The sequence below is a fragment of the Herpailurus yagouaroundi genome, unplaced genomic scaffold (assembly GCF_014898765.1).
Source record: "Herpailurus yagouaroundi ecotype Mexico unplaced genomic scaffold, PumYag 141, whole genome shotgun sequence".
Lineage (NCBI taxonomy): Eukaryota > Metazoa > Chordata > Mammalia > Carnivora > Felidae > Herpailurus > Herpailurus yagouaroundi.
This window is the reverse complement of record NW_024412396.1, coordinates 3,610,678-3,622,085: the sequence shown is the minus strand read 5'-3', so window position 1 is coordinate 3,622,085 and position 11,408 is coordinate 3,610,678.

Below are 11,408 nucleotides of genomic sequence, written 5' to 3'. Positions count from 1 at the left end.
TCTCTCTCTCTCTCTCTCTCTCTCTCTCTCTCCTCCCCCCCCCCCAAATAAATAAACTTTAAAAAATAAATAAATAAAATAAAATGTCAGGGAAGACCACCTACCCTGTCTCAAATTCCCAGAGCTGAGATTCTGACCTAATTTAAGAGACCTGTGACTCACTGGCTGGTGGAGGAGTCACTGAGATACTGCACCTCAGAAATCACTGCAAAACTGTCCAAGGAGGCACCAAGGGAAGTCGTTTAGGGGAAAGTGCCTCATCACCTGCAATTCACCGAGAAGCCACCCAAGAAGGTGCCAGGCGAGGCTGTTGGCCACTGGGCACCGCTGATTGCCTTACTTTGCAGGAGCCTGCACTGGAGAAGTTGTACATGCCACTAGAGCCTTGCCAAAGGAACACCAAAACTAGGAAGAGACTTCCTCCTCCTCCAGTGTTCCTCCAGCACCCTCTACTGACAATGCTTAACACTGTGCCAGCTGGCAAAAGAAACATTTACAAAATCTAGCTCCAATATTGCAAAACAGGAAGTGAAGCGTGGGTTTGGAGCTGAGAGTTCATTGATCATTGGCACAAAGGATAATTTAGAAATAGAAGAGCCCAGAGGAAGACTGAAACACAGTTTCAAATCAGCTAGCTACAGCCTACATTGGATGAAAGAGATTTTCCTCTATTCTAATTGCCTGTCAGAAATACAAGAACTATCCCGGGAGACAAACTGTCTCTACAATTTTTCATACAAATACCTGTCATTCAATCGAAACTTAACAAAGCATACCAGAAGATATCACCAAATGGCTGGAAACAAAGAGGAAAAAAAAAAACCTCAACAGAAACAGACCCACAGCTGAACAAGAATTATAAGACATGGATTATAACATTAGAATTATAAGACATGGATTTTGAAATAATTGCAACCAATAAGTTTGAGAAAATAGATGCTAGGATGGAAATTTTCAGCAGAGAAATGAAATCTATTAGCCAAATGTAAAATCTAGAACTGAAAAAATCCAATAAATGATCACCTTTATTCTCACTTCCCACAGGAACTGATCCATGACCAAGTCCCATTTAATTTTTCCCATTTAGAAAATTGCTTTACTTAACAATGATTATCTTTGAATGCCTATTATGTGTCAGGTACAGTAACATATGCATCATATACTTCTATCCACCTGTTCACCTAGGTAAATACTAGTTTCCCCATTTTATGCATAAGGAAATTGATACAGATTAAGGAGTTCTCCCAAAGACAAACAACTTGGAAATGGTGAAGCTTAAATCCCAGCCCAGATCTACCAGTCTGACTCCAAATCCGTGTTCTACCCACTACTCTACACTATGTCTCTCCTCCCTACTTATCTGAGCAGATAGAAATTACTTTCCTTTCTATCTCTTCAACACAATGTAATATCTTTACCTAATTCCTATTTGGTATTTCTCCTTTTTATAAAATTACATCTGTATCCCTGTGTGAACCTAATCCTTCTACCTGAGCCCCTGAAATCCATACTTAGTCCCGACTCAGGGTCCTTGTTCCCTCTCTTAGGCCTGTGACTCTTCCCTCCCTACTGCCATTCTCTCTTCTCCACAGCCCAAAGTCCTCCCTGCCTTGAAACAGAGAAAAGAATTCCCCGATACTCTGCTTGCTTAATCTAACATCTTCTCCTCTTTTCCTTCCTTCACTACCAAACTTCTCAACAGTCATGTCTGCTCTCTGCTTCTGCTTCCTCAGATCCTTCACTCATTAACTCACTCAAAATGAAACCTAAAACTCCTCTCACAAAGATCACCAAAGTCCTCTTTGCTACCAAACCCGCAGGCTGTCTTCCACCTTGTTTATCATTTCCAGCAGATGCCTCTGGTTGTGCTCATCACATCTCTGAGTTCAGCCACAGCTATGGTGGACAGTCATATGTGAGGCCAGACTCACTTTGCGCTGCCAGCATCCTATCTCGAGTCTGAACCCTGACTTACGTTCTGCTTCAGGGCCATATTAGTCATGGTTCTCCAGAGAAACAGAGCCAATAGGGTGTGTGTGCATGTGTGTATGTATGTAAATATAGGTTTTATTAGAGATTTATTACAAGGAAGTGGCTCACACAATTATGGAGACTGCCAAGTCCGGAATCTGCAGTGTGAGCCAGTCCAGAGGCCAATAGGTAGAGATCCAGGAGAGCTGAGATCCCAGTTCAGCCCAAAGACCAACAGACTGAAGACCCAGGAGTGCTGATGAATTCCTGCTGTTGGGTAATTGCTTCAACTGATAAGATGACACCTACCCACATCATGAAGGCTGCCTTACTCAAAATTCACTGACTTCAATGTTAATCTCATCCAAAACACCCTCCAAGTTGACAATAAAATTAACCATCACTGGTCATTTTTCCACACGATGGGCTGGGCGCTTGCTCGTCACCCCTCTCTTTGCCCACTCTGATGCAAACACAGCCAGGAAATGCAAGGTAATTAGTGCCCCCAGGTGCAATCTTCAACCAATGGCTATAGACCTTGGTGGATGGTGGATGAATATTCCAGCCTCCCATCTTTCCTGTGGACAATCCTAGAGGCATTCTTTAAATTTGCAGGTTCTACTGAAATTCACCTTCCGTTGCCTTCGACTGCACTGTCTTTTTTTGTTTGTTTGTTTGTTTTGTTTTTAATGTTTAATATTTACTTACTTTTGAGATAGAGAGGGAGAGAGCATGAGTGCACAAGTGGGAGGGGGACAGAGAAAGAGAGGGAAACACAGAATCTGAAGCAGGATCCGGGCTCAAGCTGTCAGCACAGAGCCTGACATGGGGCTCGAACCCACAAACCGCGAGATCATGACCTGAGTTGAAGTTGGATGCTCAACTGACTGAGCCACCCAGGAGCCCCAACCTTCAACTGCAATCTCAATAAAACACCCTTCAGTTGGCTTTTCTTCCCTTCCTTGTCTCACTCTCTGTTCCCTCACTCCTGCTTCCTGTGATCCCTCCTCAAAAATCTACCTGCACCTAAAACCATGCTCAGGGGCTTCTTCTGGGGAACCCCAAATTTAGATGCCTTCTCAATAAGCAGTGGATTCGGATTCTCTCCTGATTCTGCTTCTGCCTCTCTGACCCATTTCTCTTCTGTTGGCCTGACCTTGACTATGCAGGGTTCGCTGTCCTTTGCCTTTCTTTCTTCCTCCATCGACTCTCCTAGTTGATGCCTTCCATTTCAGCCTAGTACTTTCCACCTTCCCTGCTTCAGTCTCATGTTTTCTCCTGCCTGCTGGGGATCCCCTGAGTCTGAAGCACAGGGCTCTCACCCAAATGTGCCCACAGCTGAACATAATCCATGCCCACTCAATTTGTGTCCTTTTTATGTTCCATATCTCAGTTCATGGCATTACAATTCTCTCAATGTCCCAGAATAGAAACTTCAAATATCCCTTCTCTCATCTCCCAGATCCTTCTACTAATACTTCAGAAAATATCTGCAGACTGGTTTCCCTCCTCTCCATCCCTACTGGCATTATCTCCATTCAGGTCCTCATCATCTACCTCTTAAATTGCTCTGTGATCTCCTGTTTTCTCTGCCTCCAGGCCTTCCCAGTTCAACCTATGCCCCAAGCAGCCACTGGTCTTAGAGAATCCCAAGCAGGCTGTGTGCTGTCAGCATGGAGCCCAAGGCAGGGCTACATCCCATGAACTGTGAGATCACAACCTGAGCTGAAACCAAGAGTCAGACACTTAACTGACTGAGCCACCCAGGTGCCCTGAACTTAACACTTTTTAAATGAATGTCCTTAGAAATAAGTGAAAAGGTCAAAGAAAAGAAACACACACACAAACTCAAACCAGGGATGTCTGAACTTTTTTATTTTATTTATTTTATTATTTTTTTTAAGTTTATTCATTTATTTCTAGAGAGGAGAGAGACAGAGAGAGAGAGAGAGAGAGCGCATGAGCAGGGGAGGTGTTAGAGAGAGGCAGAGAGAGAATCCCAAGCAGGCTCCGCACTATCAGTTCAGAGCCCAATGCAGGGCTTGAACTCATGAACCTTGAAATCATGACCTGGGCAACCAAGAGTCCAACAAATGGGACGCCTGGGTGGCTCAGTCAGTTAAGCCTTCTATTCTTGGTTTCAGCTCAGGTCGTGATCTCATGGTTTTGTGGGTTCAAGACCCTGGGTTGAGCTCTGTGCTGACCATGTGCAGCCTGCTTGGGATTCTCTCTCTCCCTTTCTCTCTGCCCTTCCCCAACTTGTGATGTCTGTGTCTCAAAATAAATGAACTTAAAAAAAAAAAAATTAAAGGAAAAAAAAAAGTGTCCAATGCTTAACCAACTGAGCCAAACAGGCACCCCTGAACTTTTTTAAATTAATAGATCTATTTTAAAACAAAACAGAACAAAACAAAAGTAACATATATAAATGTAAAACCTGAATTATAAAACTTGTAGAAGAAAACAAGAGAAAAATCATTGTGACCTTGGATTAGGCAAAGATTTCTTATTGATGACACCAAAAGCACAATCCACTAGAGAAACAAAAAAGCAGAATACATAAATTTCAAAACTCAATAATAAGAAAACAAACAACCCAATAAAAGGTAGACAAAAACTTTAACAGATACTTCCTCTAAGAAGATTTACAAATGGCAAGTAAGTACATGAAAAGAGGCTCAATATCATTACTCATTAGGGAAATGGAAATTAAAATCCATTGTGCTTTGTGATACCATCAGAATAGCTAGTATTAAAAATACTTCAGGAGCACCTGGGTGGTTCAGTTAGTTAAGTGTCCCACTTCGGCTCTGGTCATGATCTCACAGCTGTGGGTTTGAGACTTGTAGCGGGCTTTGTGCTGACAGCTCAGGGCCTGGAGCCTGCTTCGGATTCTGTGTCTCCCTCTCTCTCTGCCCCTCCCCTGCTCACATTCTGTCTGTGTGTATGTCTCTCTCTCTCAAAAATAATAAAAACATTAAAAAAAAATTTTTTTTTAATGGGGCGCCTGGGTGGCTCAGTCAGTTAAGTGTCCGACTTCGGCTCAGGTCAGGAGCTCGCAGTTCGTGAGTTTAAGCCCTGTGTCAGGCTCTGTGCTGACAGCTTACAGCCTGGAGTCTGCTTCGAATTCTTTGTCTCCCTCTGTCTCTGTTCCTCCCCTGCTCACGCTGTCTCTCTCTCTCTCTCTCCTTCAAAAATAAATAAAAACATTAAGAAAAATTTTTAATTAAAAAAATAAATAATAATAATAATAAACATTAAAAAAAATTTTAAGGGGCACCTGGGTGGCTCAGTCAGATAAGCGTCCGACTATGGCTCAGGTCATGATCTTGCGGTTCGTGGGTTCGAGCCCCTTGTCAGGCTCTGTGCTGACAGCTCAGAGCCTGGAGCCTGCTTTGGATTCAGTGCCTGCGTCTCTTTCTCTCTGCCCCTGCCCCTCTTGTGCTCTGTTTCTCTCTGTCTCTCAAAAATAAATAAACATTAAAAAAAATTTTTTTAATTAAAAATAAATAAATAAATAAATAAACATTTAAAAAATGTTTTAATGCTTCAATATAGCCAAATGGCTGGGTAGCTCAGTCGGTTAGGCATCTGACTCTTGATCTCAGCTCAGATCTTGATCTCAAGGTTGTTAGTTCAAGCCCAGCATTGGGCTCCTCACTGGGCGTGACCTACTTAAAAAAAAAAAAAAGAGAGAAAGAAACAAAAAAGACTTCAATATACCAAATGCTGGAAAAGATACAGAAGAACTGGAGCTCTCACATTGCTAGTGGGAATGTAAAACAGTACAACCACTCTGGAAAACCATTTATCAATTTCTTCAGAAGTTAAATGTATACTACCATATGACTGAGTCATTCCACTCCTGGGTATTTATCCAAAAGAAGTGAAAGTATATACCCATACAAAGACTTGTTACATTAATATTCATAGAGGTTTTATTTGTAATAGCCAGAAATTTTGTCCAGGAACAGGTGGATGGATGAAGAAATTGTGGTACAATGGAATACTACAAAGCAATAAAAAAGAATGAACCACTGGTACACCCAACAATATGGGTGAATCTCAAAATAATCACATTGAGTGAAAAGCCAGACAAAAATGAATGCAAATTATGTGATCCACTTATATAAAATAGAAAATGCAGGGTGACTTGCTGGCTCAGTAGGTAGAGCATGCAGCTCTTGATCTTGGGGTTGTGAGTTCAAGACCCATGTTGGGCATAGAGCTTGGATAGATAGATAGATAGATAGATAGATAGAAAATGCACACCAAACTAATGTGACAGAAAGGAGATGAGTGGTTGCCAGGAAATAGGGAATGGCATAGAAGAGTGGAATGAAAAAATTGAAAAGGAACTTTGTGGTGTGATAAATACGTTCACCATCCTAATTATGGGGATGGATTCATGGGCATATACATATGTCAAAATTCATCACATTGTACACCTTAAATAAGTACAGTTTATTGAATGTCAATTCTACATTGATAAAGCTGTTAAAATATTTAATTTAAAAACACTAATAGTCTCTGGGCACCTGGGTGGCTCAGTCGGTTAAGCATCCAACTCTTGATCTCAGCTCAGGTCTTGAACTCGGATTTTGAGTTCAAGCTCTGCTACTAAAAAAAAACAAATATATAAATATATATATATATATATACATATATATATATATGTATATATATATAGACACACACACATATATATGTATATATGTATATATATATACACATATATATGTATATATACATATATACATATATACGCATATATATGTATATATACATATATACATATATATGCATATATATGTATATATGTATATACACATATACATATATGTATATATACACACATATATACATATACATATATGTATATATACACATATATGTGTATATATATACACATAATATACATATATACATATATATGTACATATATATGTGTGTGTGTATATATATATATATATATATATATATATATACTAATAGTCTCACTTGATTCAAAGTTCTGCTTCCAGATTCTATCAAAGGACCTCCCTCAATAAGGCAAGTAGCTAAAAGAGCACAAATCTGGGTTTAACAGCCATAAAGTTGTTGTATGACCTTAGGATGGTTATTTAAATTCTCACAGCCTCCTCAGCTTCTTCATCCATAAAATGGGTCTAATAATAATCTGCCTCACAGGTTGTTGCCTAAATCTGAGGGAGATGACAGAGAATCCCTAGCACATCCCAGGTGCCAGAATACAATTAGGCCTTATCTCTGAGGTAAATAGATTCCTTCTGTTCCCTTTCTTTCCCCTTCTTTCCTCTTTCCTTACAGACAGGGAGGGATCCTAGTCTCAAAGACAATCAGAAGAGAAACAATGGGGAGGAAACAGGGCAGAGGGCTTGGATTGTGTTCTCTTGAAAACAATGCCTGAGGACAGAACCGGAGACTTCCTGGAGGGTGGTCCCAGGGATCAGGAGGGAAGGAGCAGAAAATGTGAGTCAGAGGAGAAAGGTACATATTGTTCTAGCTACTGATATGTAGCTCAGTCCAGCCAGAGACCCTCTGCAGAACTGTAGAACACACGCACCTCAGGATTGACCCTCCCAAGGACAGGAGGCTGGGGCACTGGCCCATGTCCTCTACTGCATGACCTCTGCCCTCAGCATTAGTTCCTCTCCTAGTTCCTCCCCTCTCCTCTCCTTGACTTCTGTCAACTGAGGGAGGCAAACAGAGAGTACCTCTTGCTTGAGGCACTGGCAGGGTCATGGAACCATCCATACAACCTTAGCTCAAATCAAAGGTGGCCTGAAGACATGTGGCATGGGGCACCAAAAGTAGCTGCCTCAGGCCCAAAGCCCATCCTCAGGTCAACAATGTGAGATTTTTCAACCTCGTTGAGCACCTCTGTGCCAGGCAGACAACTCAAGTACCAGAAACTAGAAACCCAGGATTAAAGTCCTCTCTCCCCAAGACTACAGGCCTGGACACAACTGACTTCCTCAATCACTCCCTCAGGACATTTGTCTGGGCAGAAGAGAGAATACCTCAAGGGTGAGTCAGTCATTAAAGGGGCCCTGGGAGGAAAGGGTGGGGCTGGGAATTTACCCGAAGAAGGAAAAGTTATTTCACTGAGCATGAGTTAAATCGTTTTTTTCTCTGCTCTACAAATACCTTGTGAACTGGAAATGTTCCTCAGGTTGGAAACACAATAATGTTTATTGCACTAATGCCTATCACTAATGAAGCACATAATAATGTGCTTGGAAATGTGTGGTGTTCTCTCATGCCTATTTCACTTCATCCTCACAGCCAATCCTATCCAGTAAGTACTATAATTAACTGAAGCTCAGAGACATTGAGCAACTCACTGAATGTCAAACAGTAACTTTCAGAGCCAGAATTCAATCCCACATAGTCTGACCTCAGAGCCTGTACTGTTGACCATTAGGCTATACTCAATTTCCCCATAATAAACAAACAAACAAACAAACAAACAAGGAGAACATCCAGCTAGAGAAGCAATTTGAAGCAGTGGCCTGCCCCCCCTGCCCTGCCTGGGATGAGGGGGGCTGGGAGAGTATCAAAATTAGATCTTAAGCATTAACTAGACACGGTAAGCAAAGAAGGACTCCACACTGATCGGGTGCGTTATGATTGTTGCATGTGGGTGGATACTTATCATTGATGGCTGCTCAAAATCTTTTTCACCCCATCTCACTAAGGTAGAAAGAATTAAAAGAAGTTGCCTTCCAAGGCTCCCCTGCCTTGAGGGTGCAGAACAGCAACTTACATTCTGCCAAGGGGACACCATTCCATGCCCTCTAGTAGAAACAGATGAAAAATGAGCAGGTATTCCATTTTGCTGGGGCAGATGGCCCTAGGGGCAGCATGGCTCTTTGTGAAATCATCATTCTTTCAGCTTTGTTAAGGAAAAACAAGTTACAAGGGGCTTTTGACCTGCTTGGAATGCTAAAAGAGAAGAAGAGCGCATCCTGGGCACTGGAAGGGGCTCCCAAAACAAGAACCCCAAGGGTAGAGGGAAGCTGGGGCCACAGCAGGTGGGATCCTAAAGTTCTGGACCCATTTCCACCATGCGTGTAGCAAGACGAGGTTCCCACACCACCAAGAAATTCTTGGACACCAACAGTGTGTCTTACAACTCAACCCAATTCTGACACTATCTACCTGGAGACAGTATCAGATCTCACAGGTTACGGGCTCAGTCCCACAAGACTGACACACAACACACACCCTTCAAGACACCAATTACAAATCCAGGTTGTCATTTGTGTTTCTGACTAGCTATAGATTGGAGGTTCCCGTGCACCCTACCTTGGGTTCAATTAATTTGCTTGAGCAGTTCACAGAGCATGGAGAAGCAGGTTACTTACTAGATTACCGTGTTTATTTTGTTGTTTGTTTTTTTAAAGAGAGAGACCACTCAAGAGTACACACACTCGAACAGGGGAGAGGGGAAGAAGGAGAGAGAATTTTAAGCAGGCTCCATGCTCTGCGCAGAGCCCGACATGGGGCTTGATTCCACAACCCTGGGATTATGACTTGAGCTGAAATCCAGAGTCAGATGGTCAACTGACTGAGCCACCCAGGCGCCCCTAGATTACTGGTTTATTATAAAGGATATAACTCAAGAACAGCCAGATAGAAGAGATACATAGGGCAGGTTATGTGGAAAAGGGCACAGAACCTCCGTGTGCTGTGAGAGCACCACTATCCCAGCACCTCCTGTTCCCCAACGCAGAAGCTCTCCAAACTCCAACCTTTTAGGTTTTATGGGGCTTCATTACAGAGTCATGACTGAATTAAACAGGAGCTGGTAATTGATTCAACCTCCAGCTCATCTCCCCTCCCACAGAGGTCAGGGGCGGGACTGGAAGTTTCAATCAATCCTTCAATTACAGTTGGCAACTAGCTCCCCTCCTTAGGTTATCTCAGGGCTTTCCGAAGGTCACCTCATTAACATAACAAAAGGCACCTTTTCCGCTTTCCTCACAGGAAATTCCAAGGTTTTAGGAGCTCTGTTCCAGGAATGGGGTCGAATGTATTTTAATATATTTCTTATTGTAAATCACAATATCACGACCCTTTCCAAGTGGAACACTTTCCCCGTAACTCCGCTCAAACCCTGGGGTTTGCTTGTGACCTTTCCAAGCTGAGTGCAGCCCAGTCCCCAAAAGTTCACTTGCCCATAGTTCACGCTTACCCTGCCGTAAAGGTTTGTTTTTCAGCAGCTGGGAGCCGAGATAAGGGTCCCCTCCCTCCAACCAGGAGCTGGAGCAGCTTTGTGTCTGGGAGACTGGTCTGCACTGTCACTGTAAAAAGGTTTCTGATCCCTTTATGTTTGTTTTTCACATTCAGACAAAAAAGGAAGCCTTTTAATTTCTTTCATCTGCAGAGCTTGACAATACGTCGAACCTCACAGAATTGCGGTGACTTTCAGTGAGTGCTTTGTGTACTCTCAAGTGTAAAAAAGATCAGCTTTTATCATCATTGATGACTTTGCACCTTTGCTCACAACATCCTCTCTGACTGGAATCCGCTCTCCCCAGGTTTACGTCTGTCAAAATCCTGCTCATCATTGGACTGCCAAGGGCTAACTTCAACCAGCTATCCAAGATTCAAGAGGGGCGCTTGGGTGGCTCAGTCGGTTAAGTGTCCGACTTCGGCTCAGGTCATGAGCTCACGATCTGGTCCGTGAGTTGGAGCCCTCCCCGCTCGGGCTCTGTCTCTCAAAAAAATGAATAAACATTAAAAAAAATTAAAAAAAAAAAAAAGAAAGATATTTAAAAAAAAAAATAGCTTCAAGAAACCAAGAGCGAGCTGCGAGCTGAGTAGATTTCCGGGTTAGGGTAGGAGGCAGGTGGCAGAGGGAAGTCTCCGCACCTCTGGTTGATGTCCTGAGGGGAAAAGAGACCGAAATGTAGTATCTGGGAATTCATTTTAGGAAAATTAGGAACTACAGATAAATAACACAAATATAAATGTTTATTTTGGGGAGAGAAAAAGTGCGTGAACGAAGGAGGGGCAGAGAGAGAGAGAGAGAGAGAGAGAGAGAGAGAGAGACAGAGGATCCGAAGCAGGCTGCTCTGAGAGCACAGAGCCTGAATGGGGCTCGAACCCACAAACTGTGAGATTATGACCTGAGCCAAAGTCAGATGCCTAACCGACTCAGCCACCCAGGTGCCCCCAAAAATACAAATATAAGACATAAGAAAATAAAAATCACCTGTAAACTTACCAGCCATAACTTAAATTAATTTTTTATTTGTCCATTTCGGTATTTTTCTAAATATGTATTATATATTATAATATATAAAATGTGTACATATTATATTTTTCTAAATATACATTAAATATTTTTTTAATTAAAAAATTTTTTTATCCATTTCTGAGAGAGAAAGAGAGAGACAGAGTGTGACCAG